Source organism: Balaenoptera physalus, assembly GCF_965194825.1.
Source record: "Balaenoptera physalus genome assembly, chromosome: 12".
Classification (NCBI taxonomy): domain Eukaryota; kingdom Metazoa; phylum Chordata; class Mammalia; order Artiodactyla; family Balaenopteridae; genus Balaenoptera; species Balaenoptera physalus.
Genome location: NC_138897.1, coordinates 86,118,903 through 86,146,580, shown reverse-complemented (window position 1 = coordinate 86,146,580; position 27,678 = coordinate 86,118,903). Strand labels below are relative to the sequence as shown.

Sequence of the window (27,678 nt, the reverse complement as noted above, 5' to 3'; positions counted from 1 at the left end):
CTTCACCATTTTGTGTCGGGGGCGTTCATGGGTTTTTAATGATGATTAAATAAGTCATTCTCAATCTTTGCTGCATCTTAGAATCACCTGGGGAGGTTTTAAAGCTCCTGACACTAGGCTGCCACCCCGACCCCAGTTACTCCCAATTACATTGTAATCGCTGAGGGTGGGGATCAGGTGTCAGTATTTTTTTAGGTCCCTAGTGATTCCAATGTGCAGCCAAATTTGAGAACCATGGACTAAATTACTGAAATCACATTTGTAAGCACATGGTAGATGTTAAACAAATGTCCCTTTCTTCCACCCCTCCAATGACTCTGGGAGAATGAGTTCCTCATATGATCTGAGATCTTTGCCACTTTTATGATTATATAAACAGAAATGACAAAGCTTTTGGAAATCAAATAAGATATAACTGCACAGAACAAGATAGGTTATGCAAATTATATTCAAATAAACAGTTATGCAAATGCTCTTGTGGCCCTTCTAACTATTTTATAGGCCCAGAGAAGCCCCAGAAAGACTCTGGTGGAAATACATGCCTTAAACGACAGATACAAAGACAGAAAGTTACCGTCTCAACAGCAGATGTTCCCAAAACAAGGCAGCTCACCTGAGTATGAAGAAAATGGAGAGACTCAGCAAAGAGGAGAAAGGGCAGGTTTTGGCTCTAATCAAGGAGTAGATTATCTTTATTTGGGTTTAATTATCTTAAAACTAGACACTACCTCTTCCTGCTTCAAAAAACACATCTGAAAGGCAGGTTGCAGGGGGGCAGTAAATGAGCAATACCAATAACACAGGTGTTTTTACCTTGTTTTTCATCTGTGGCTTTGGAAACACTTTATAAATATTAGTTGATTAAGCCACCCAACAGTTTTACAAAGAATATATTATTATCCTCATCCTTCAGATGGATGAAACCACCCTTATTGGAAGACAGTGCTAATTCATTATCCCAGGACCAGCCTTGGCAATTCTCACAGCTGAATGGACACCTTTGGGGGAGGCGGGGGGGTGGGGAGGCGGAGGACTCACTTGCTCTCTGCATTCATTTATTCACACAGTCATTCACCCACAGGCTTTCCTTGAGGGCCTACTATGGGTTCTGGGCTTGGTGGGGAAATGCTAGACTCTGAGGACAGGGATTGTGTCTTAGTCTTAGCTGCATGCTTAGGGGCTAGAAAAGTGCCTGGCACATAGTAAGTGCTCACTGCACATGGGTTTAAAAATGGAATGAACAAAAATGAGTGAGACACAATCCCTGCTAAACACACACAGTCTGAGGGAGGGAGGGAGGGAACCCTGCTTCAGGCCTTACTCCCCGTATCTTAATAATAACAACTGCTAGTTACTCTGTACCCGGCACCATGCTAAGTGCTTTAGACACACCAGCTCACTGAACCCTAAGAACAACCCTATGAGGCCAGGACTGTTATTCCCATTGGAGACAGGAGGGAATTGAGACCTAAAGAGGTATTGATGGAAGACAGTAGAGAACCGTGATTTCAAAACGTGGGCTCTGGAGTTCAGCAGTCTCTGGTGGAAGTCCCAGCTCTGCCCCAAATCCTAACCCCCAATACCCGTGAATGTGAACTTATTTGGAAATAGAGTCTTTGCAGAAGGAATTAAGTTAAGGATCTCCAGGTGAGATCAGCCTGGAGTTAGGCAGTGACCGGTGTCCTTGTAAGCGACCGGAGAGGGAGACTGGAGACACAGAGAGGAGGCCACATGAAGATGGGGTCAGAGACTGGAATGGTGAAGCCCCGCAGCAAAGGAACGGCAAGGATGGCCAGCAGTCATCAGAAGCTAGGAGAGGGCAGGGGACACATCCTCCCTCAGAGCCTCCAGAGGGAACAAACCCTCAAGACACCTCGATTTCAGACTTCTGGCCTAAAGAATTGTGCAAGAATAAATTTCAGTTGTCCTTAGCCAACAAGTGTTTAGTAATCTGTTATAGCAGCCCTGGGAAACTAACAAAAGCCCCTACAAATTTCAACTCAAGCACCTCCTCCTTTCTTTTTCTTTCTTTTTAAAATTTTAATTATTACAAAATGCCTCTAGCCTATTTAAAAAAAAAAAAAAAGATAGACACCAATATAATGAGCACTACGGATTCATCACCCACCTTGGGAAAAGAAGCTGTGCCAATACTGGTGAAACCCCAAAGGCACCTCCACCTGAGTCTACTCTCTCCCCCAACAGGAAATCACTCTCCTGAATTTGTGTTAATCATCCCCTTATGAGCTTTTATACCTTTACTACATATGTATGAATTCCTAAATAACAAATAGAATTATTTTGCCTGTTTCTAAACAGTACATATAAATGGTGTCCTAGAACATGTATCCTTCAACTTGAATTTTAACTCAGCATTGTTTTTGAGATACATGCTGATTCATGTGGTTCAAATTCATTTATTTTCACTGTTCCACTGTGTGCATACATCACAAATGCACTGATACATTCTCCTGTGGATACGTCTTTCGGGTTGTTGTTTTTTCTTTTGTTTTGTTTCGTTTTTTCCAAATTTCTTTTTGTTATTACAAACAATGCATCAGTAACCCTCCCTGTTTCCTGGTGTGTAAGAATTTCTCCAGAGTTCTGTTTCTTGAAGTGTGGCCTGAGACCCGCTGGTGAATAATGAAATCATTTCAGTGGCTTTGTGGTCAACACTGCTTTTTTTTTTTCTTTTTTTGGCAGAAGACAAAATATTAGAGTGCGTCACATGGCAAGGATAAGTATTGCTTCATAAAACTTCTGTTTCAATTATAGATAAGTGTATACTGGGTTGCCATCTGAAATGTGTTTTTTACTAGCAAAGCCAAAAGCAAGTTTAGAAAGCAGTTCCCTTGGGCCTTGCTACTCAGAGTGCGGTCCGAGCGTCAGCATCAGCTGGGAGCCAGCCAGGAATACGGAATCTCAGGCCCCATTTGGGATCTACTGAATCAGGATCTGCATTTTGATAAGATCCCCAGGTTCTTCAGCTTCTCACTGAAGTTTGAGGAGCAATTCTCTAGAGATATACCAGCAAGGAGGAATTGCTGGGTCATAGAATGTGCCATGTTTATTTAGCATTACGAGATACTGCAAAAATGCTATCCAAAGTGTTAATATCAAGAAGCTCCTGGGACTTCCCTGGTGGCGCAGTGGTTGAGAATCTGCCTGCTAATGCAGGGGACACGGGTTCGAGCCCTGGTCTGGGAAGATCCCACATGCCGCGGAGCAACTAGGCCCGTGAGCCACAACTACTGAGCCTGCGCGTCTGGAGCCTGTGCTCCGCAACAAGAGAGTCCGCGACAGTGAGAGGCCCGCGCACCGCAATGAAGAGTGGCCCCCGCTTGCCACAACTGGAGAAAGCCCTCGCACAGAAACGAAGACCCAACACAGCCATAAATAAATAAATAAATAAATTTAATAAAAAAAAAAAAAAAAAAAAAAAAAAAAAAAGAAGCTCCTGGGACTTCCCTGGTGGCACAGTGGTTAAGAATCCGCCTGCCAAAGCAGGGGACATGGGTTCAATCCCTGGTCTGGGAAGATCCCACATGCCACGCAGCAACTAAGCTGGTGCGCCACGACTACTGAGGCTGTGCTCTAGAGCCCGCGAGCCACAACTACTGAGCCCGTGAGCCACAACTAATGAAGCCTGCGCACCTAGAGCCCATGATCCACAACAAGAGAAGCCACCGCAATGAGAAGCCCACGCACTTCAATGAAGGGTAGTCCCTTCTCGCCGCAAATACAGAAAGCCCACACACAGCAATGAAGACCCAACACGGCCAAAAATAAATAAAATAAATAAATTTATTAAAAAAAAGAAGCTCCTTTAACGATCTGCTTTCCATGGCAGGGTTCCTAGTAAGTCTCCATTTGACCAAAGCATTCTGCAGCTACAAATTTTTTCTTTTTTTTTTTTTAATTTTATTTTTTTTTATTTATTTATGGCTGTGTTGGGTCTTCGTTTCTGTGCGAGGGCTTTCTCTAGTTGCGGCAAGTGGGGGCCATTCTTCATCGCGGTGCGCGGACCTCTCACTGTCGCGGTCTCTCTTGTTGCGGAGCACAGGCTCCAGACGCGCAGGCTCAGTAGTTGTGGCTCACGGGCCTAGCTGCTCTGCGGCATGTGGGATCCTCCCAGACCAGGGCTCGAACCCATGTCCCCTGCATTGCCAGGCAGACTCTCAACCACTGCACCACCAAGGAAGCCCCTCTTTTTCTTTTTTAATTCACAGTCCATTGCTGCTTTCCTGCAACTTCCTTATTCTCCATCCCTCCTGGCTGTCTATGAGGAGTGAGGGAAGCCTGGATAAACAAGGCCCCCTTCTGGGAGAAGAGGGCTTCACTCAGAGATAGAGCAAGGGACAGCTTCTGTCACACAGAACCACCTGAGATGTGTAAACACCACGTCCTGGAGAAACACCAGCCCCAGGAGAACACAACAGGCCCCACTCTGGCAGCTCCCGGGTTTCTGGGGCTAAGGGAAGGCTGCAGCCTTTTTCAGTGCAGCTGTCATTGCTTCGTGGCTAGAGCAGCCCCACTCCCAGATGCAAAATTTAATACGATTTTTTCACTCGAGTAACCAAAGCATTTCTGATGCATTGCTTTTCATGAGGTCCTGGCAGTGCATCAGCTGAGCCATTTCCTCAGGCTTCTCCTTTCTGCTCTGGTTCACACTTCCTTTTCCTGGGGTTTCAATGCCTGACTCACAGCCCTGCATCCACTTCCTTATGCAGAGTCGATGTAATAATATACCTCTGTGCTGACAGCCATGCTCACTGAGGGTTCACCATAAGCCTGGAGCTGTACTGGGGACCTCCTCCACCCCACAGATAGACACAATTATCCCCATTTTACAGCTGACATCATCATTCCAAGATGCACACTGTCACACTGATGAAATTGAAGTGGGTCCTGGAATCAAGGCATCTCATTGCCATGTGACCAGATGGCAGTGATGTAATGGACATCCCCTGTGGACTGGAGAACTTGGTTGGTTTTCCTCATGGTCTGAGTAGACAGCTGCCCCTTCCCAACATTGCAGTCAGCACGTCATATCAGGATAACAAGCCTGTGAGCAAGGACCATGAGTCCCGGCTGCTGTCTGAGAATCTTCCTTTGATACTTCCAGGTAAGACCAAGAAACCACCAGCATTAAAACTTGCAGAATGGGTTTCAGGGGCTTGAATGAAAACCCTGGAGTCCATGGTGGGGTCCTCGCACAAGAACTGCTCTTGACAGCAGGACCTGGTTACTTATTGAACATGACAAAGCCCCCAAAACAGTGCCTAAAACAATAGCAATCCTTTATTTTGCGCCTGGATCTGTGGGTAGGCTGGGCTCAGCCAGGCAGCTTTCGCTTGGGAATCTCTCATGCCCTTGCAATCACTGTAGCTGAGTCCTGGGTCACCTCAGAGGTTTCTTCAGTCATATGTCAGGCACTTGGGCTGGGGAGACTCAGACAACTGATGGTGGGAACGGCTGGGGCTCTTTGAACACCTCTTCTTGATGTGGTCTCTCCACATGGTACCTGCAGGGTGGCCACACTTGGGGAGGAAGGCTCCCAGACTGAGTATCCCAAGAGAAAGCAGCAGAGGCTGCATGCCATTCTGTTCTAACCTAACCCTGGAAGTCACACAGCGTCACCTCCACTGCATTCTGCTCATCCAGTGGCCACAATGGCCCACCCAGATGAAAGGACAGGAAACAGACTGCACCTCTTGAACAGAGGAGTGTCAAATCATGTGTGGACATGTTTTAAAACCACTACAGTCTGCCCTTGTGGCCCAAATCATACACATGCAACACAAACCCACCCATTCCCAAGCACCCCCGAAAATCTCTCCTAGAAGCATTAAGCTCAGCTCAGGATCCAGTTGTCTAAATCACATCTAAGTGTGGGTCAGGCTTCTTGTGTGAAATTCAGCAAGTACGGTTCTTCAAGTACCGTTTCTCTTGATCTGAAGACCTGTGGACCAGAAAGACAGAGTATCTTCCCTCGACACACGCAACCTACCATGGTGAGCCAAGCGGATTGCTACAGACATTCTCACTAAAAAGCAAGGAAGTGGGAGGTACTCAGTGGTCCATATCAATTCTGGGACCCAATAGGGCATATGTTGTCAGTGCCTTGATTAGGGCTCAGTCCAACTGCCTGGGATGTACCCAGCCAGGATCATGGGTTTTACTGGGGCTCCCAGATACTCTGCCCCCTCAAACTGCCCAAGCCAGCAAGTTCCACAGGAATCCTATCAATGAGATCACCTTCCTGACCAAGCACAGCCTTTTTTTTTTTTTTTTACATTTAGAAACAAATCAGAGAATTTTATTTCCTTGAAGCATTTCAAGCTTACAAAAGAGTACAGAAATAGTATAATCAATATCAGCATATTCATCATTCAGCTTTTATAAATCTTAAAATTCTGTCATATTTGATTCTGAAATGTTTACCCAATATATAAATGTTACATATGTTTACATCCTCCTCCCCACCCCACGAGAGAACCTCCATCCTGAATTGGTTGTACCTCCTCCCTGTGCATTTTTTAAAAATCCTGGATGCAACCTCAAAGGATGCAACCTCAAAACTATGTCATTACAGCTGCCTCAGACGATAAAAAAAATTTTAGGTTGATGGGACCTAAAAGATGGAAGCGAAATCACCTCCAGAAATCCCTGAGAGTTGCTAAGTTACCTAACTGGAAGTATGTCAGTGGATAATCAAGAGGAAGAACACCAGGATCTCAACCCAGCTTTACCATAAACCAACAAGTTATAAGACAGGGCACAATGCAAACAGCCAGCCTGCATGTGGAGTAGCCCTCCAGAGGTATTATGCTTTGCTACAGCATTTTAGGAGTTAAATTGCCAAGCACAGTCTTTAATGATGACTTTGATTCTCTTCTTTCTCATTCCTGAGGTTTTTAGTACATTTTCCCTAAAATCTACATTGTGATTTTTTTCAGTTGTGTTTTGAAGGTTGGGACACAGCCCTAGTGGTTGGTTAACAGTAGCAAGAAGCGGACGACATGAGGTCATCGAGGGATCATTCTCTGCTGAAGTGGGAGGATGACAGGAAGGTTCAGTTTAACACAATTTTGCCCAGTACCTACTGTGGGCCAGGCATCAGGCGAACAAACCAGTACATAGCACAATGTCTAGCACACAGTAGGTATTCAAAAATCCTCACTGAAATAAGGAAGGGAGGGAGGGAAGGAGGGAAGGAAAGAAGGAGGGAGGGAGGGAGGGAGTCTGCCCACGTCCTCAGGAGAAAATGGACTCATAAATATATCACTGCAGTAGCACAGAGGAGGGGGCACCTTACTTGGCCAGAAGAAGAAGTCCCACCAAACGGAAGTAACAACAAATGCAGAGGCATTTTCACATCCAATTATCTACCCTATGAAGTAGGCAGAGGGCATGTCATTCTGTCCAGTACACAGATGAGGAAACCGGGGTTCAGAGTTACATTTCTTGTTCAAGATCACATATCCAACAAGTGGTAGCCCAGAAGTCAGACTCATGCTTCCTGACTTCTAATCCAAGGCTTGTTCCCAATAAATGAATTAATATTTATTGCTACAGGCAATGCTGCAGCCCTTCAGAGATCCCAAGAATGGAGCCACCTTCTCTCTCATCAAAGCAGCACCCTAGGATAGTGGTCAAGAGCTCAGACTCTGGAGTCAGACTGTCACTTACTAGATGTATGATCTTGAGATCATTATTTCATCTGTCTGAACCTCAGTTTTAAATATGTAAAAGAGTGTAATAACACAAACCCTTAGTAGACCTCTCATCTTTTCTCTCTCCTTTCCAGGACTCAGTCCCCCTCTTCTGGTAAGAATATGTACATTTTTCTTTTGGAGAATCACCACTCCCCCGTTCTCAGTCCATATGTTTCAGATTAAGTTAACCACATCTCCAGCCCCAGATGTGGGCACATGACCAAGGCCTAGCCAATCAGAGTATTCCATCCCTGAGCACATGACCAAAGCCTGGCCAATCAGAGTATTCCACCCCAGGCCACAGTGATTGGTTCACAAATTAACATAGGACCCAAGTTAGTCCAATGAGACACCATTATGGTATGAACCACTGGAAAAAAGAATCTCTCTTCCCAATGGGTTTGCTGAGCTGGTCACCGGCACCCCTGTAACTGCTAGACAGCCAACCTGCCATCATTGAAGCGAAAGGAACGGAGAAGCTGACGAGAGTGAAGCCAACACAGAAGAAAGCACAGCAGAAAGATGGACAGAAAGCCGTGACATTATTTAAACTCCTGGATCCATGCTGTGCATAATTCCCCCTTGACTTTGCCATTTCGTGAGCCAAAAAGTTATTTTCCCCTCAAGTCAGGTTGCCTTGGGTTTCTATTACTGGTAAAAAAAAAAAAAAAAAAGCCTTAATATACCAGTTTCTATGACTGCTGGATGTGATGACACGAGATAATGCTCGTGGGGCACTCAGCACAGAGCCTCACACACAGCAGGTGCTCAATAAATGACTCCTGCTATTTTATCATCCCTGGACTGAACCAACTCATCACCCTCAAAACAATTAGCAGAGCAGTGGCCATGACCCTGAGGAGGGAGCTACTGACTTAGCCTGTGCACCCGCTTACTTCTCCCTCACTGCCTCTCAGCTCCCTGTGCAGAAAGCTCCAATGCCAGATGGCTTGGGAAGATGGTGACAGATGAAAGCTGGTGCAGCAAAGATGGTAGCAGCTCCTGATGGATAGAGGGGCCATTGGAAGGGTGAGAGGTGGGTAGAGAGGAGGCAATTAGAGACTAAATGAGCCTGAGGCACTTCTGAACCTCCAGACCTCCAGCTGCTGGCGAGTCAGCCTTGGCATGGGCAGGTACCCAAGGCTCTCTGGACCCAGCAACCTCATGCCAGCCTCATCCATCTAGCAGGGGCCTAAGGTCACCCCTCTGGCTTCCCTGCTGCCTATGCTCCATGCTGAATCACCTCCTCACTTGTTTCTGCACAGTGAGGTCTCAGCATGTTGCTGAGGACTGTTAGGGGCGCTGTGATGATGGCTATGGTCAGTGGCAGAAAAACACCAGAGGTGCGGGGGGCTGCTTGGTTTCTCCTCCTCGATCCTGACCAGGATGAAAAACCACTTCATCTGTCCATCTTCTCACGGGTACCCATTCTTTCCCTTGCCCTTGCCTCCTCTCCTTCATGCCTCCTTCACCCCCTTCTGCTACAGACAGCTGTGACTGTCCCCCGCTACAGTGGGCCCTAGATCCCCTTGCATCCCTTTTACCACTCCTGTACACCCCAGAGCTTCTGTGCGGTATGCTGCCAAAGCCCCACACCTGTGACCTTCAGAGCATTGTCCTTGAGCTGCTGTTGCTGTGTCCCCCATTTAGAGGTCCAGAAGTCCCTGGGAATTCACACCCAGGGAAGCCCATGGCCAGTGGCTGGTTCATGGGTACAAACACCCAGTTCCTATGACCAAGGTAAGACATTCTCCAAGGTTTAATTTATATTCCAAAGCTCCCCATAGGATCAGGTTAAGCCTGGGACTTCACCTCAAATCCCACCCTTACTTGACTTCCTCCCCTTTCCTTTGCTTGATTCCCTCACCCCCTTACCAGTACCTCCTATAAGCATTTCTTAATAAATCACACACAAATCTTCATCTCTAGTCTGCTTCTGGGAGAACACACCTGTCCGGCACCCATTCCCCTTCCTCTAGTAAAAGAATGTAGATCTTCCTTTGGATAAACTGCCCTCTCCCACTCTTAGTCCCTGTGGTTTGTTTAAAACTGATGACCTCACATCCCAGCTTGAGGGAGAGACATGCCCCAGACTTGGACAATCAACCGATTTTGTTCACCCATGACCTCAGTGATTGCTTCAAGGATGGGCACATAATTCAAGTTGGTCCAGTGGGACTCAAGACCATAGATTTTGCTGTAACTATAGGGAAAAAGAAGATCTTGTTCCACTAGGTTTGTGAGTAGTGTGTAAGTCTTGAGCTACTGGGGACTATCTTGCCACCAGGAGGAGAGGACCCTCCTGGAAGTGAAGCCAACACAAATGAAAGCAGAGCTGAGCAGAGTATGGAATGGGACCAGGTCATGATCTCATATGAGCACCTGGATCCAGCTGTACCTGAAGACCTAACTGATGGATTTTAAGTTTTTGAGGCTTCAGAGGCTCGATCTGTACCCCATACTGCATTAGTAATAACATTCATTTACTAGGCACCAAGAGGTGCCAGGCACTGTGCTAAGTACTTTCTACACATCATTTCTAATCCTCACAAGACTGCTGCAGACATTATCATTTCCCATCTACAGAAGCAGAAATTGAGGTCCAGAAAAGTATAACATCTGTCCCAAAGTCACACAGCTGTCATGTGGCAGAGCTGGACTTGAATCCAGGTGTGCACAGCCTCTCTACCAAGTCAGTTTTCAATCAAAGCTATTTGATTTAAATCAACTTAACTTTTCAACCTCTCCAAAACAATTATGTGGGACATGGATAGAGTAAGTTTGGACTACCTAACAGTGGAGGTCATCGTCTTCACAGAACTCTGCCAGCAACTTCTGCTCTAAAAACATCTCCCCGAACATTCCTCATAGGGCCCACATGTCTGCCCTTGAGGTTGATCCTTTCCTTGACTCTCAAATGCTTTTTGCTCTCCACACAACCCCTATGAAATAGGAGCCATTTTTATCCCCATTCTTCAGATGAGGACACTGGGGCTCAGGGAGGTGAAGTCACTTGTTCCAAGTCACACAGGGGCTTTAGTAGAAATCAAGACCCTGGAGAAAAGAGAGTCAGTGGGACTGTGTCTTCATCCCATTCAAGCTCACAGAAAAGGAAACAGTAAATGTTTGCTGAATGCATGAATGAATGAATGAATGAATGATGGGATGGAAGGAAAAGTAAACAACTAGTTGCCTACTTTCAGTATTTTTTAGAAGGTGAGAGATGGTCTTGACATGATGAGAAATAATCCTTCCAATCTATAGTTTCTTTACATGAAACTCTAAGGAAAGGGACAGGGGACTGGCTTGGTATGGGAGCCAAGATAATTAGGATCTGACTGTGCCTGTATTTCCACAACATCCCATTTAGTGATGCAATGGAGAAACCAAAGGCCTTGGAGATAAATCCACGGTCAAATCCGTAGTCTACCAATTATTAGCTGTGTGACCTTGAACAAGTCACTTAGCCTCTCTGAGCCATTTTTCTCATCCATAAAAGAGGACAGTTCACAGATGCCCCTCCAAGGGTTGATAAGAGGCACAGAGTAGAATCATTAAACACCAGCTCCTTTAGCATTTCTCTTTATTCTCCCATAACTCTGTTCTCCCACATTTAAGACAGAGATGACTGTAGCCCCTACCGTTTGAAGAGAATTGATTAGTTGCCAAAGCCCTTTCACATAATAGTCACCAGCTGCCTCCCTGGGGAACTGGAGACTTAAATGGGACATATGAAATGCTTTGCAGGCCTTGGAAGAAAAGGGACAAGAGAATCCAGAGGGTTATTATTAGACATGGAAACGGGAGAGCGGGAGCCCACACACGCCTCTCGTATAATCAAACTGACATTGAGGTTTACAGCGCATTGAACACTGCGTTCCAGTCCCGGGAGCTAAAAATGGAAACCTGTGAAAACAGCAGCTGGGTTAAAAAGGGAGCAGGCCCAGAGCGCACTGAGCGGGCTCCCACAGGCCAGAGAGCAGAAAGGACGCCGGGCCTTCACCGCCTAAGCTGAGGCAGCAGCAGGCCCATGCTGGCTGGGGCACGTGCTCCACCTGCCATGGACCTCCAAATGGGCCATGACCTTGCAGGACTCCTGGAAATAACCAAATCAGAGCTACAGCCTGTCCTTGGGCAAGACACGTCACCACTCTGGGCCTCAGTTTCCCCATCTGCAAAGTAGAGATATTATGAGGGCTATTATGAGGATTTAATTAGTTAATACGTGAAAGAGCTTTGCAGAGTGACTGGTGCATAGTAAGCTTCAATAACCATTAGCTTATATTCTGCGGGCCTCGTTTGTCCTACCTCTTAGTCTTCACTTATGCCATGTTCCCCACCTGAATCATCCCCTCCCCCCAACCTCACTTATTTCTTCCTAACTAAATCCTATCCATCCTACAAGCCTAAGTTCAAATTCCATTTTCTGGTAAAGCTACGCATGTGCTGGGAGATTCACTCATTCATTCACTCATTCGCTGGGCACCACTGTGTGCCAGCAGCTGTCCTAGGTGCTGAGTCTACAGCCATGAACAAAATAGACAAAAGTCCCTACCCTTGTGAACCTCCATTTTACTGCATATTTAGTTGTATTATGGTTATTCCAAATACATTACCATAACTACATAACAATGAACATTTTTAAGTGTTCTTGAACATTTTAGAATCAGCTCATGTACTATGAGAATCCCTGCACTGGTGCTTCAGATACACAAATCTTCCTGAGAAACAGGCTGCTGAACTGCTGCAGGGCGGGGTGGGCCCCATTCCTCTCCAGGGAACACTCAGCTGGTCACTTTTCTGGTGGAAAGAAAAAAAAAAAGGCTGGCTGCCTTGAGTCGAGAAACGAGGCACCCGTATCTCACATTTCTCTCCCCATTTATCCTAAATAACACCGGATTATGCTAAAATAATCCTTTGTACAAACGTGCCTCTCTGCCGGCGTGTCCCCTGTTACTCCGTACCTCGGATGACATTTCAGCAGCTTAATCAGCCATGTCCAGATCTCTCCCCAGAGAGCAAGAGGCTGCCTTCAGAGTCTGGCAGTGCCTGGCATGCGTGTGTGTCCTCAGACGGAACTGGCCTTGGGGACCTGAGGGCAGATGTTCTAAATGAACAGCACCCAACTGCTGGCAATCATCTTGGTCTTTTCTAACCCACAGACCCTGTAATACCTGGGGGAAAGGAGTCCACAGCGAGACTCTCAGCCCTGCAGGAGGGAAGGCTGGGAGGCCCCAGATCTGCTGACAGATGCAGACAGTGTCAGAGCCAGTGACCCTCAAGCCTCCTCAAGGGGACATTCTCCATCCTCCCACCCAGCATAACAGAAGCCATGCGATGGCCTGGGAGTCAGAAGATCCAATCTCCCATCTAACGCAGTGGTCACTAACCATGGGAAAGTCATTAGCCTTCCTGAACCTTGCTCTACCTGTCTGTAAAGTGGGGACCAAAAAAATCCCCCTTAATCTTACAGATTTCCCTGAGAGGAAATGAAATAATGGTTGTGGTAGTGTTTTGTGATCACTTTCTACTAACTACGTGACCAATACTCCCTGTGCCTCAGTTTCATCACCTGCAACATGGGTTTACCAGGAGAACGTTCCTCAGAGTTTTGTTGCAAAATAAGTGAATGAGGTCAGTCAGAAACAAAAGTTTAGGGAAGGATTAAGGAGGGTGACCAACCATCCTGGTTTGCCCACATCTGACCTGAGGGGTTGGTTCTTGGGATGGAAAATCCCCAGCAAACCAGGAAGAGCTGGTCACTGCAGGAGTCAATGACTTAATGCAGTGTCTGGCACCTAGTAAGGTCCAACAGGCACTAATTAGCTCAGTGAGTAAGGCTTATGCTCAAACCAATGAGCTCAGAATCTAGAAGGTCCCAGATGGTTTTAATGGGCAGCCAGTGCCTGGAGGGGGGTAAAACCCCCTCTACACCACATTCTCAATCCTGCCTACAGACGGGAGTCTGTAGTGCTTTTGGAAACTCCCCATGCAGGGCCGCCATGCCCCAAACTAACGGAATCAGAAGCTCTGGTGTGCGGCTTGGCATGGTTGTTTTTTTTTACTTGAAGTATAGTTGATTTACAGTATTATATTAGTTTCAGGTGTACAACATAGTGATTCGATATTTTTATAGGTTATACTCCATTTAAAGTTATTACAAAATATTGGCTCTATTCCCTGTGCTGTATATTACATCCTTGTACCTTATTTATTTTATGCCTCGTGGTTTGCACCTCTTAATCCCTTTCCTCTACCTTGCCCCTCCCCCCACCCCTTTCCCCACTGGTAACCACTAGTTTGTTCTCTGATTCAAAAGGATACATGCACCCCAATGTTCATAGCAGCATTGTTCACAATAGCCAAGATATGGAAGCAACCTAAGTGCCCATCAGCAGATGAATGGATAAAGGTGATACACACACACACACACACACTCACACACACACACACACAGAGGAATATTAGTCAGCTATAAAAAAGAATGAAATTTCATCATCTGCAACAACATGGATGGACCTGGAGGGTATTGTGCTTAGTGAAGTGAGTCAGAGGTAGAAAGATAAATACTGTACGTTTTCATTAATATGTGGAATCTAAAAAATTAAACAAACAAATGAATACAACAAAACAGAAAGAGCACACAAATACTGGCACTGTTATTTTTGACGAGTTCCTGCATGAATCTAATGAGCAGGAGCAATGAGGACCCCTGCTCTAAAGCAAAGCAGGCTCCCACCCAAGGGAAGTGCATCCTTGCACACCTACTGGGTGACTTTCAGGGGCCAGTCATTTAATCAAGGTTGTTACGAGGATTAAAGAAGAGAAAGCAACCCGAGAAGAAGCTCAGTAAGTGGTAGGCTTATTATTATTTTTTTAATTAATTAATTAATTAATTAATTTATTTATTTATGGCTGCATTGGGTCTTCGTTGCTGCACGTGGGCTTTCTCTAGTTGCGGCGAGCAGGGGCTACTCTTCATTGTGGTACACGGGCTTCTCATCGCGCTGGCTTCTCTTGTTGCAGAGCACGGGCTCAGTAGTTGTGGCGCACAGGCTTAGTTGCTCCGCGGCATGTGGGATCTTCCCGGACCAGGGCTCGAACCCGTGTCTCCTGCATTGGCAGGCGGACTCTTTTTTTTTTCCGAGAAATTCACGTTCTTTTATTTATTTATTTATTTATTTATTTATGACTGTGTTGAGTCTTCATTTCTGTGCGAGGGCTTTCTCTAGTTGCGGCAAGTGGGGACCACTCTTCATCGCTGTGCACGGGCCTCTCACCATCGCGGCCTCTCTTGTTGCGGAGCACAGGCTCCAGACGCGCAGGCTCAGTAATTGTGGCTCACGGGCCCAGTTGCTCCGTGGCATGTGGGATCTTCCCAGACCAGGGCTCGAACCCGTGTCCCCTGCATTGGCAGGCAGATTCTCAACCACTGCGCCACCAGGGAAGCCAGACAGGCGGATTCTTAACCACTGTACCACCAGGGAAGCCCGGTAGGCTTATTATTATTCATTTAATCAGCATAATGAGGTGATTAAGAGCCCAGACTCTAGAGCCTGCCTAGATTCCAATCCCAGCCCTGCCACTTTCTGAGTATGCGGATATGAGAAAGTGACCTGCCTCTCAGTACCCCAGTATCCTCATCTGTAGAGTAAGGATGTGGATTTTTGTCTCATGGGGTTGTTATGAGAATTAAAGGAGTGAAGCTGGAAGCATCAAATAAGAGCTGAATAATCGAGGTAAGGCATATTATTATTCCTCAGCACACATTAATGAACCCATTTTGCAGATGAAAAAAAATTGAGGCTTCAACAGTTTGTCCAAGTTCACAGCTACTAAGCACTGGGGCCAGCAGCTGCCAGATCAGAAATCACCTGCTTCTGTCACCCTTCCACAGAGTTCACCACCTTGGCTATGTGCCTTCCCTTACCTGGTCCCATATCTGCCCCCTGTGTTTTTCTCACCATCCTCACAATTTCAGTTTCTAGGCCCTGCAGTCACAAGCAGACATGCAATACTAACCACCAAAATGAGTTCTGAGTCAAAGACACAAACATAAACAGGGTCCCTGCATCCAGGTGAGTTTTCCAGGTGAGAATCTCAGAGCCTGACAGTCCTGCCACTTTCCTCTTTTCTGTCAAGAATCCAGATGCTGTGGATACTTGATGACAGCACATGCCAGGCCTGGTCTAAAGGTCTATTAAATGGCCCATGACTTATTTAATACCCACAGCAACCAATGAAGTAGCTACTGTTATGATCTCCATTTCACAGATGAGGAAACTGAGGCTCACGGAGAACTAAGAACCTTGCCCAAGGAACCCAGGGGGTCTGGCTACACAGCTGTGCTCTTAACCATGTCCTGCCTCCACAAGCAGCCGAAGATCAGTCCTCGGTGGAGTGGGAGGCAAGGATGCAGGTCGAAAATACACTAGGGCTTGTCCTAGTATTTGGATTTTTGTTTGCTTTTTTGTTTATTTTTGTTTTGCTTTGTTTTTCTTGCTCCATAAAGAAAGCCTGGGGCCAAGAGGAAAAGGAACAAGAAGCCGTTTTCAACACAACATAAAGAAGAGCTTTCCAACCATCAGAACTCCCTTAAAAAGAAAGATTGCCATAGCCATTAAAAAGCATGTTGGAATTATTAAGCATGGTTAGCCCCAGGGAGGTGGTGACAGAGAGGGGTGGAGTAACCCCAAAGAGCCAGTTAAAACTTCTAGATGCCCTGGGCTCTGGGGAGACTATATGATCCAATGTTTTAAATCCAGAAAATAAGCGTAAGGAATGCCAACAGATGCTTTCCTTGAAATATCAGATTCTTTGTCCCAAAAAGATAAATGGGTGGGGAGAACCCCCTTAGACTGCTCTCTGGATAATCTAGCAGGAGAGAGTGGGGAGCGTTTTATTTTCTATTCCACAGACTTCTCCAGTATTTGACTTTGAGACCACTTTTTTTTTTTTTAATTTATTTTATTTATTTGTATTTGGCTGCGTTGGGTCTTCGTTGCTGCGCGCGGGCTTTCTCTAGTTGCGGCGAGCGGGGGCTACTCTCCTTTGCGGTGCACAGGCTTCTCATTGCGGTGGCTTCTCTTGTTGCGGAGCACGGGCTCTAGGCGGACGGGCTTCAGTAGTTGTGGCACGTGGGCTTTAGAGCGCAGGCTCAGTAGTTGTGGCGCACGGGCTTAGTTGCTCCGCAGCATGTGGGATCTTCCCGGACCAGGGCTCGAACCCGTGTCCCCTGCATTGACAGGCGGATTCTTAACCACTACGCCACCAAGGAAGTCCACTTTGAGACCACTTTTGCAGACAAAATAATATTAAAATTATTTTAAATGGTCTGAAAGAGTATTTATGATGGGGGAATATTCGTGATGTATGCTAAGTGAAAAATAACATAAAAAACATTTCACAATGTAACCTTTTTTCTCTGTTTATTTTTATATACCTAAACATTAACAGTAGTTGGTGCGTGATAGTATTATGGGTGGTTTTTATTTCTCCTTTATGCTTTCCAATAGTAATTTACACTGTTTTCTACAATTCACATGTATCAGCTATATGATAAGAAAAAATAAAGGTGTTTTTGAAAAGGAGATGATCCTTGCCCAGGACTGAGCTTCCATGGTTAGAAAGTTTCAAGCAGAGCCAGGGAACAGGGGGCCAGGGGGTTTCAGCTTGGGGTAAAGGTCAGAGATTTGAGCTTAAAGAATCCTTGATGTTGGGATTCTAAGGTTTGTAAAACCTGAACAGCCAAGCTAATGGTCGGTGCACTGATCAAAAACTGGGACAACAAGAGGAATCTGGAAAATGAAAAAGATGTCGAGTTTGAAATGATCTCAGACACATTCATACAAGTGGAGGTTGTAAACCTGGGACTCATGGAAAAGTTCAGAGTTGGAAAGTTAAATGTGGGAATTTCGTGCTTCAAAGTGATCAGTGAATCCTGACAGAGAGAAAGATCCTCAGGAAAACAGTCTTACCCAGGATTTCTCAGCCTTGTTGCACCTTAGAATCACCTGGGACAAATAAATCAGAATCGCTGGTCATGGGGCCTGGGCATCAGCATTTTTAATTAATAGACTTCATTTCTAAAAATTATTTCAATTTTTAAAATTTATTTATTTTTTATTTATTTATTTTTGGCTGCATTGGGTCTTTGCTGCTGCACATGGGCTTTCTCTAGTTGCGGCGAGCGGGGTCTACTCTTCATTGCGGTGCACGGGCTTCTCACTGCGGTGGCTTCTCTTGTTGCAGAGCATGGGCTCTAGGCACGCGGGCTTCAGTAGTTGTGGCTTGCGGGCTCAGTAGTTTTGGCTCACGGGCTCTAGAGCGCAGGCTCAGTAGTTGTGGCGCACGGGCTTAGCTGCTCCGTGGCATGTGGGATCTTCCCAGACCAGGGCTCAAACCCGTGTCCTCTGAATTGGCAGGTGGATTCTTAACCACTGCACCACCAGGGAAGCCCAGTAGACTTCATTCTTAAGAGCAGTTGTAAGTTCACAGGAAAATCAAGCAAAAAGTACAGAGAGTGCCATGTGCCACCTTCCCCACCATGCACAGAATCACCTCACCACCACCACCCCCCCACAGGAGTGGTTCACTGGTTACAGCTGATGAACCTACAGTGACACATCGTTATCACCCAAAGCCCACAGTTTACATCAGGGTTCACTCTTGGTGTTGTACATTCTAGTTTTGACAAATGTACAATGACAGGTATCCACCACTGTAGTATCACTTAGGATAGTTTCTCTGCCCTAAAATTCCTCTGTGGGGACTTCCCTGGTGGCATAGTGGTTAAGAATCCACCTGCCGGGTGGGAGGGAGGGAGATGCAAGAGGGAAGAGATATGGGGATATATGTATATGTATAGCTGATTCACTTTGTTATAAAGCAGAAACTAACACACCATTGTAAAGCAATTATACTCCAGTAAAGAAAAAAAAAAGACAATATCACATTTTTTAAAAAAAAGAAAAAAAAAGAATCCACCTGCCAATGGAGGGGCAGGGGTTTGACCCCTGGTCCGGGAAGATCCCACATGCTGCGGAGCAACTAAGCCCATGCACCACAACTACTGAGCCTGCGCTCTAGAGCCCAAGAGCCACAACTACTGAGCCTGCCTGCCACAGCTACTGAAGCCCGCATGCCTAGAGCCCGTGCTCCGCAACAAGAGAAGCCACCGCAATGAGAAGCCCACGCACCGCAACAAGAGTAGCCCCTGCTTGCCGCAACTAGACAAAGCCCATGTGCAGCAACAAAGATCCAACGCAGCCAAAAATTAATTAATTAATTAATTAATTTAAAAAAAATTCTCTGTGGACACCAGCATTTTTTGGAAACTCTCCAGGTGAGTCTAAGGTACAGCCAGGCTTGAGAACCACTGCTGTAGCTAGCAAGAAGCGAGTTAATATGCATTTAAATCTTGAAGAGAACTTGCTCTTGGAGGAGTGGAAGAAGTGAGTTTTGAAAGAGAAAGGTGAGGGGAATTCCCTGGCAGTCCAGTGGTTAGGACTCAGCACTTCCACTGCTGGGGCCCGGGTTCAATCCCTGGTCGGGGAACTAAGACCCCACAAGCCACGCAGCGTGGGGGAAAAAAAAGATGAATAAAGAAAGGTTATAGAGATAACAGAACAGTGTCATGAAAGGTAGAGAAAGGACGGATTTTTTTAAAGGAGAAGATGGAACATCCTGCAGGAGTGAAGAAAATTGAGAAATGTGGAGAAGGAGAAGAGATAATGTTTTTGCAAGATCTTTGGTGGCCTCTGAAAGTTCAGATTCAATAGACTATGTGGGTCGGGTAGGGTGTGGAAGCAAACTTGCAGGGCGTTGGCATTGAGTGAGTGGTGAAATGGAGGCTGCAAGTATTTTTTAAGAAGAATGGGAATAAGGTAGCCAAATAGGAGAGCAAGTTCAAGGAAAGGGTCTTTTTTTAAAGAGTGTATATTTACTATCTATCTATCTAATCTATCTATCTATGTGTATATATATGTATGTGTGTATATATATATACACACACACACACACACACACACATATACATATACACATACATACAAATTTGCAGGCAAAGAAAAAATCTGTGAAGAGGCAGAGATCAAAGATCCTAGAAAAAAGGAAGTTTTGGGGTGAGACCTTGAAAGGCAGTGCCTAGAGGTGGGATGAAGGACAGAGGTGGGTTTGCTTGTAGGAGAAGAAAATATATATATTCTTCTACCTCCAAGGCTAGAAGGACAGAAGTAAATGGTAGTGAGGACATGTGTAAAGGTAAAGAGGTCACCTGAAGGAATTCAGGTGTGAGGGCACCAATCTCTGAAGCAAAGTAGAAGCCGAGGTCACCTACTGGGACTTGAGAAGACAGAAGAGGGGACTTTGGGACTTGAGGAAAGTTGGGAAAAAGAAAGGAAGAAGTCTTGGAAGGACTTCGATACACCTTAGTACAACGCCTGGCACAAGTTAAGTGCTTAATACTTAGTTAGCTAGTTAGTTACTTGTTAGAGGAGACGACGTAGTTTTCTAAAGTGGATATCTTCACAAAAGGATTACAGAGGGATGGGGAAGATACCCTTTTAAGAGCTCTTATCACATACAAGGTTAATTTCCTCATCAGTTCTCTTGAAGATTCTATCTTTTCTCAGGAAATGAGGGCCCATGCCACACCCCCTTGACCCACCTCAGATTTCAGCCGTGTCTATGGGAGATAAGGCCATGTCCACTGACAACATCACACATCAAATGCCCCCTTGACTCTCTGGTTTTCTGCCTCAAAGCCACAGGAACAGCCTTCACAGGTGCCTTCTAGAAGTACAGAGTGGTGCATGCCCCCAGGGGCAACCCTCAACCAACGCGGGACAGAAGGCAGCAGGCATATATCTCCTGTCCTTTGGGGGGACAGTTTTGAAGTGCATTCTCCATGGTTCCTCTGAAGGTTGCCTACAATGTTGGCCTGCTCAGTAATGCACCTCTTTGTCCTCCCCTGTCTCACCTCCCCATTCCCTCATTCTCGCTTCCTGAGTCGTTTCCTGAATAAACTACCTACACCTACACCCAAGTCCTTGTCTCAGGCCCTGCTTTTGAATGAACGCCAACCAGAACACTCACGTTTCACTGCACCGTGGAGCCCCACGAGGACTCTGTTGGACTCTGCTGCACCAGCGAGGTGCTCCTTCAGGACTGAAGGATTACTCCCCCATCTGCTGAGTTCCTACAAGGATTGCCTCAGCTGGAAAGAGCTGTTTCACCCAAGGTCACTGCTGCCCGCATCCAGTGACTAATGGTCCTCTCATCCCCAACCCGGGACAGCCCTAAAGGGACACCCAGTTTCAGAAGCCCCCAGCAGGTTGGCTGAGTCTTCCATTCAGACTATATCACAGCCCAACTGCCCCCTCTGCCCAATCCTGCTTCGCCCCTTCCCTCATCAGATGTCGATCCCAGAGCGCTCCCTACCTAACCTGCTGCATCTTCATGCTCTCCCTCAGAGTCCGTGTCCAGAGAAATTTCTCTGAGACACTTCTAGACTGCTGCATTCTCAGTGCTTATACAATGCCGGGCTCGTAAACAGTCAGTATACACTTACGGAACTGACTGATTGATTGATTGATTGACTAGAAGGTGGGGGAGCTCTCTATGGAAACTACCAAGAGAAGCCCACCTTCCACCTGCTGTCAGCATCTCCTGCCATTCTGAGGTCTGGTCACATCACTGCTAAGTAATTTCTCCCAGTGGCCTGAATGTGGGGGAAGCGTTTCACAGTTTACCTCTCATGAACCTTTTACCTTCTCCCGGCCACAAACTCAAGGCTGCAAAAGCCAACCTAGTCCATGAACATCTCAAACCAGGAGAAATAAAATCTGTATTGCACTTGACCTCTTGCTCTTGATTCAGAGAGTATTTAGAAGAGAGTCCAGGTGTGGGTCCAGAAGATGAAATGCAATTGCAAAATGTACCTGGGGCCAAAAGAAGTGTGGAGCTGTAAATAAACCATTTCCCTGGCTGTAATAAACCATTTCCCTGGACCTAGGTCTCTCCATATATGATTAACTGTCCCAGGTTGGGAACTGACTGTATTCTGGCTCCTGCCTATTGAGAAGGATTTGGCTCAACCGGCCCCTCAGCCCAGCAGCAGGGACCTGGGAGGCTAATGATGGGATTCAGAAGCCTGACCTTTGCGGCAGCATCTGCTTGGGATAAGGCCACAGCAGGCTGGCCACAGAGAGAGCGGCGGCCAACAGCTCTGTCCAAATCCTGAAGAATTTCCTGCCTCTGGGTAATGAAGTCATGGTGTTGAGTGTCTTCTTCTAGAAAGTATGCCTGCACGTAAGCATCAACCCTTTGACCAGCAATTCCTTTTCTAAAAATGTACCCTGAAGATGAATTACCTACACGGATGTTCATCAGAGCACTTTCTAATATAATGGTGAAGGACTAGAAACAACCTAAGTGTCCATCTGAAGGGGATTTGTTTTTATAAATTATGGTCCAACATGCCGGGGAATATAGTAATTAAAAATAATGTTATGATATACAATTATATTTGTTGGCATGTGATGACATGCCTAATGTATTGTTAAATAAAAAGTCAGTGCATCAGACATAAAAAACAAACTTACGGTTACCAAAGGGGAGGGACGGGATAAATTGGGAGTTTGGGATTAGCAGATACAAACTACTAAATATAAAATAGAGAAACAACGAAGTCTTACTGTATAGCACAGGGAAATATATTAAATATCTTGTAATAAACTATAATGGAAAAGAATCTGAAAAAGGATATATATGTATACAACTGAATCACTTTGCAGTACACCAGAAACTAACACAACATTGTCTATCAACTATACTTCAATAAAAAAAATTTTTTTAAAGTCAGTGTGTGCAGTATGCTTCCATTGGAAGGAAGGGAGGGAGGAGGAAGGGAAGGAAGGGAAGGTGGAAGAGGAAGATGACAGGAAAAAAGTGACATGGTTCAAACCTGGTATCTTAAATTGTCCCATGGAAAGTGGCCAGAGTCCTCCCCCAAGAGGCAGAAAATGATCTCAAAGCCATTTCTTCAAGGGCCCACTTTTTTTTAAGTCAGGAAGGACAGCAGGAACAAAAGAAGAAAGAATGATGTAGCAAATCAACAACCAGGGGCTCCTGCTTTCTACTCTGAGATCTGCCACCAAAGAGCTTCTTGACCTGGGCCTGTTTCCCCAACAGGGGGTGGGGTGAGCCTGAGTGATTGCAAAGGTTCCTTCCAAGTTTGACACTTCTGACTAAAGAATGATTCTAAGACTCTCTCCAGTTGATCCTAGATCTCCCTTTGCCTCTTCTCAGCCCCCGGTTGCCTCTACTGATATTCCCTAACTATGCTGAACTCTCTTAAGAGCAGGGAGTAGCAGACATGTTTTAGGGCTTCTCTCTTGCCCCACAAACCTCAACTGAGAAGGAACCCATAATTTGGTAGGACAGGTCTAGAAGGACATATTCGTTTCAAGTGTCCCTGCCTTCCACAGTCACAGCTGATTGGGCGAGAGCTGGACACACCACCCAAAAAAAGCCAGTCCCTTTTTTTCTGGCCAATGACCAATTAGATCCTCATTCTTTCTTTCTTTCCCCTCCCCTCTCTTCTTTCTTTTCTCTCTCTGTCATGTCTGTGATGGACAATGAAGTTACCAAGTCATCTAGAGCAGTCATGGCTGGCAGTCATGTTGAGTCATGGATAGGCAGAGAAGGCCAAGCAAGAGAAAGAGGATCTAGAAACAGAAGAGAGAACGTGTTCACCCTGGGAAACCAGAGGGCTGCTCTGTTCCTAGTGGTTTCCAAGTTCTGGTCTGCACAAGACCTGGCTGTATTTCATTTCATGTGTCCCTGAGATTCTCAAGTACATCCCTTCCCTGAGCTTGCCAAAATAGTTTCTGTTTCTTACAATGAACAGCCTCTAAGTAAAAATAAATGACTGTGTGTACATCATACTTTGTTCTACATCTCTTGCACTTAGCTAATGGTCTGGTATATATTTCAAATGTTGTTAACATATTAATAATTAATAATAACAGGTAACATTTATTGAGCACTTAGTACATGCCTAATACTCCGCCAAACACATTAAATGGATTGTCATTTAAACCTCACACTAAACCTACGATGGTTACAAGTCATCCCCATCTAACAAAGGGAGTAAATGAAGCTCAAAGAAATTGAGTCCAGGTTTCTCAATCTGGGCTTTATTGACATTTGGGACCAGGTCATTCTTTGCTGTGAGGGCTGACCTGTGCATTGTAGGATATCCAGCAGCATCCCTGGCCTCTACCCGCTAGATGCCAGCAGTAGCTTTGTTGCCAGAGCTGCTCCAAGTCTTCGCTCAACCCTCACCTTTAGCAGGAGTTAACGGAAATCTTTAACTTAAAGGGTCCAGCGATAAGAAAGGAAACTATAAACAAACAAGTGAAAGACAGATGGAACCAGCTGGGACCAAGATGGTGACGAATCTGACCTCCAAGAGACCCTGAGTCTCATTATACATTGATTTTACTACATTAGCATAGTAAATGACACAACTACCAGCAGCCCTGACCAGACATTAGGACCAAAAAGGATAAAAAGGGGTCGAGACCCCAATCCCTTGAAAAGGCACTGACCCTTCCCTGTAGACTAACGCATACGCCACCCCATCATTAGCCTCACTCCTCCCTGCGTCTTTACTCGGTAAAATTAAATCCCTCTCGCCAGGTGGGCAAGAAGTCGATCTGTGAACTTAGTTCCCGCTTCTCCATTCTTTGGCCACTGAATAAAACTAGCACTGTGTTGATCTCAGCTTTGGTTTCATTATTGGCTGCTCAAACCCGAATGGAAAAAGACCCCTCCCCCACTAAGGTAGAGAGCCTCGGCCAGGCTAGGGCCCAAGCAGGGTCTATATGACTTAATTTGGTAACAGCTTCACCCTCCCCCATTTGTAACAACCAAAGATATCTCCAAATGCCCACTGGGGTACAGAATCACCCCGATTGAGAACCACTGGTTAAGTGACCTCCTGCAGTGGCACAGCTAAGCAAGGAGTGAGCTGGGATTCCAATCTAGACTGTATATGCTGGAGACAAAGCTCTTTACCACTACACTGACTGCTTCTGATTTGAAATGATTTTTTAAAGATATGGGCAATATCTATGACATAAAATTAAGTGAAAAAATCTGGACCCCAAATTACATGATCTCATTTAGATAAAATCATAGAAAAAAAATACTGCAAAATGTTAACCTCAATTTGGTGGGATATGGGTTGACTGCCCTTACTGATCCTTTTCTGTATTTTCCCAGATTTCCAAAATGGGCACTTATGACTTTCATAGTTAGAAACAATTAAAAAATATTAAAAATTATATTAAATCCCACTTATCAAAAGGAATTAGCAAAGCACATATGAAAAGGGCTTGGTGACTTTTGTATCTACGGCGCTTTATTTATATGTGGCCAAGCCCCATGAATAGTCACACAGTGGCGCCCCACACTCAACAAGAGCCAGACTGGTTTGCTGCATTTCCTAATAAGCCTGGTCTGTGTTCAGATGAAGAGCAATCATTCAGCTCTCCCCACCTCCTCCTTTCAAATACACGACTCTCAACATTGAACAGACAAGAATTCAGTCATTTTCCCAGAAAAAAATTAAGGAGCAACGGGGAAATTTGTTCCTCTCCATTTTCAGGGAAAAGAATCGTGCTTCCCAGGGAATATGCCCCCCAGATGAAATTAAACGTCATTCAAAACTCCATTCTCCTTCCACACACACCAACACACTCATAAGGACACCAACGTCCTACACCAGCTAGTGTGGGTCTGTAGCCTGACTTTGCATGAGGTGTCATGTGCAAGCTTGGGGTCTGGATGCCTTCCCAGCACCCACTGGAAATGGTATCTTTTTTTAAAAATTTATTTATTTTGGAAATGGTATCTTTTAAAGGAAGAAGAACAAAGCGATGGTTTTAGAGTCATACACACTTGGATTTGCATCAAAGCTCATACATGCACGCGTGCGCACACACACACACACACACACACACACACACACATTTTACCTGTGTGACCTTGGATTCCAGTTCAAGGTGGTGACATAGGAGGACCTGAATTCGCCTCCTCCCACAGACACCAAATCTGCAGTTATATATGAACAACTTCCTCTGGGAAGAAAAAAAAAACCTAAAAACTGGCAGAGCAACTCCTATGCACCAGTGAAGGAAAGAAGGCCCACATCGAAGCAGGTAGGAGAGGCTGGAATACAGCGTCACCATGAATCCCACCCTCAGCGTGACAACCCAGAATCGGGAGGGAACTCAAAACCCGGAGTTCCTCCCTAAGGAGGGAAGGGTTTGAATCCCACATCGGGAGCCCCAACCTTTAAGACCTGCACTTGAGAGACAAACCCCCAAAACATCTAGCTTTGAAAACCAATGGGGCTCACGTCCACGAGACCCACAAGGCTAAAACGAACTGAGAAACAGCGCTTAATGGGCTCCTGCGGGGACTCACTTGCCCCAGGGCCCAGCACAGAGGCAGCTGGTCGAGAGGTGCCCAGACTTTAGGTGAACGAGGCTCATTTGCTAATCTTAAAGTGTCAACCTTGGGGCTTCCCTGGTGGCGCAGTGGTTGAGAATCTGCCTGCCAATGCAGGGGACACGGGTTCGAGGCCTGATCTGGGAAGATCCCACATGCCGCGGAGCAACTAGGCCCATGAGGCACAATTACTGAGCCTGCGCGTCTGGAGCCTGCGCTCCGCAACAAGAGAAGCCGCGATAATGAGAGGCCCGCGCACCGCGATGAAGAGTGGCCCCCGCTCGCCACAACTAGAGAAAGCCCTCGCACAGAAAGGAAGACACAACACAACCATAAATAAATAAATAAATAAATAAAAATTTAAAAAAAAAAAAGTGTCAACCTGAGGGGCACGCATCCAGGGGCCTGCAGGCTGGTGGGTGCCATCATCACATGCCCTCTGCCTCGCTCTAGCCAGTATCTCCCAGATGGGAGATTTTACATGCATCTGGCACCCTGGTTTTTGAAGCCACTACCCAAGGGATGCCCTCTGATCACTGGGCTCTGCAGGACAAAGGGGTTTGCGATCCATAGACTGTTGTTGGCAGGCTACCACCCCCAGGGCACTGCATGGATAGCAGACTGAAATACACCCCCAGACTTTCTGAGAAGGAGGCGTATTTGCTTATCCAGGAGCGTCTGCCTGAGTGGCAGGCCTCTGGTGTGGCACAAAACTAGGAGCCTACGGAGGGGCTCTCGGGGAGCAGTGGACATAATCTTTGCACTCACTCTCTGCCTCGCTCCAGCTCACTGGTGTCTCCCAGAGAGGAGCCTATGCCCTTGTCTGGCACCACAAGTTTTACAGCTGCTGCCAGGGGGCACTTCCACATCACCTGGCTCTGGTGACCAATGGGGCTTACACACATGGGTCCCACAGGACTGTATGTACTCGCATACTTTAAAAGCTGCTGCTGGGGCTTCCCTGGTGGCACAGTGGTTAAGAATCCGCCTGGCAAGGCAGGGGACACGGGTTCGATCCCTGATCCGGGAAGATCCCACATGCCGCGGAGCAACTAAGCCCATCGCCACAACTACTGAGCCTGCGCTCTAGAGCCCACAAGCCACAACTGCTGAGCCCACATGCCACAACTACTGAAGCCCACGTGCCTAGAGCCCGTGCTCTGCAACAAGAGAAGCCACCACAATGAGAAGCCTGCACACCGCAACGAAGAGTAGCCCCCGGTTGCTGCAACTACAGAAAGCCCACACGCAGCAACGAAGACCCAACGCAGCCAAAAATAAATTAAATAAATAAATAAATAAATAAATAAATAAAGGCACTAATCCCATCATTAAAAAAAAAAAAAAAAGCTGCTGCTGATGGTCTGGCTTGCAGTCACCCTGCGTCTAGGCACTGACTGAGATCCTGCCCTTTGGGACACTGACAGATCTTGGCACAATC

At 46.1% G+C, this 27,678-nt stretch overlaps 1 protein-coding gene across 17 annotated transcripts in view; it reads right to left on the bottom strand.

Moving 5' to 3' along the window:
* Positions 1–27,678, bottom strand: part of SUDS3 (SDS3 homolog, SIN3A corepressor complex component) — a 370,845-nt gene that overhangs the window by 234,577 nt on the left and 108,590 nt on the right. Inside the window, exon 15 of one of the 17 annotated variants that reach the window (XR_014251699.1) lies at positions 575–613. The exons of the other annotated variants lie outside the window; for them this stretch is intronic. The gene's annotated coding sequence lies outside the window, so the exon portion shown is untranslated. The remainder of the gene's footprint in view (positions 1–574; positions 614–27,678) is intronic. 17 annotated transcript variants of the gene reach the window in all.